This window comes from Plasmopara halstedii (genome assembly GCF_900000015.1).
Source record: "Plasmopara halstedii genome assembly, contig: Scaffold_614, whole genome shotgun sequence".
In the NCBI taxonomy this organism is placed as follows: Eukaryota; Oomycota; class Peronosporomycetes; order Peronosporales; family Peronosporaceae; genus Plasmopara; species Plasmopara halstedii.
This window is the reverse complement of record NW_020187532.1, coordinates 1,949,816-1,950,544: the sequence shown is the minus strand read 5'-3', so window position 1 is coordinate 1,950,544 and position 729 is coordinate 1,949,816.

Below are 729 nucleotides of genomic sequence, written 5' to 3'. Positions count from 1 at the left end.
AATGTCCGAGTTGGTAGACACCAACGGTGTATCGGACAGGAGTCCCAAGCGTGGCTCGCGGGCTGCTCGTGGAGTATCACATAATGCACTGAGCACTGCTCAAGTTTCGAAGCAGTCGCTGCATGTCATGCGTGACATGGTCTGCCAAAGGCCGAGGCAGCGATGGCGAGGCCCCCGTGATGCACGTAAAGTGGCACGTAAACCACTGAATACTGTTTATGTTGTGAAGCTGTCGCTGCATGCCATTGATGGCGTGGTCGGACAGAGTCCGAGGCATCTTGCGCGCGGCCCTTCAGATGCGCGAGGAGTGGAACGTTATCCACTGGACGGAGACTGCGGAGTTAGCAATTCTTCGTCGGATGTTGTAGATAAAATCGGACCTCTAAGGGAGCGGACAGTGTGGGTGACACCGGACGACGCGGAATGCGAATTCACCCCGGTCTCACTGAGACATGAGAATCTCTGTACAGAGGCGACGGCGACGCCGTATGCTGGCTGCAAGACGCCGGGCGTCGACCCTGATCCAGGATGTGTCTACCGTTGACGATGGTGCGCAGTTATTAACCCTCGTCAACGGTATGACGGGGGAGGAGGATGGTGACGTCCGACTCGAGCTATGCCCGGAGTAGATGCTCTTCTTGAGCTGGACGAGATCTCCTTTGAAGAGTTTGGCAGTGCCTTGAAGGCAGGCGATTTGGCCGAAGTGGTCATTGCACGACCGAACAAGGA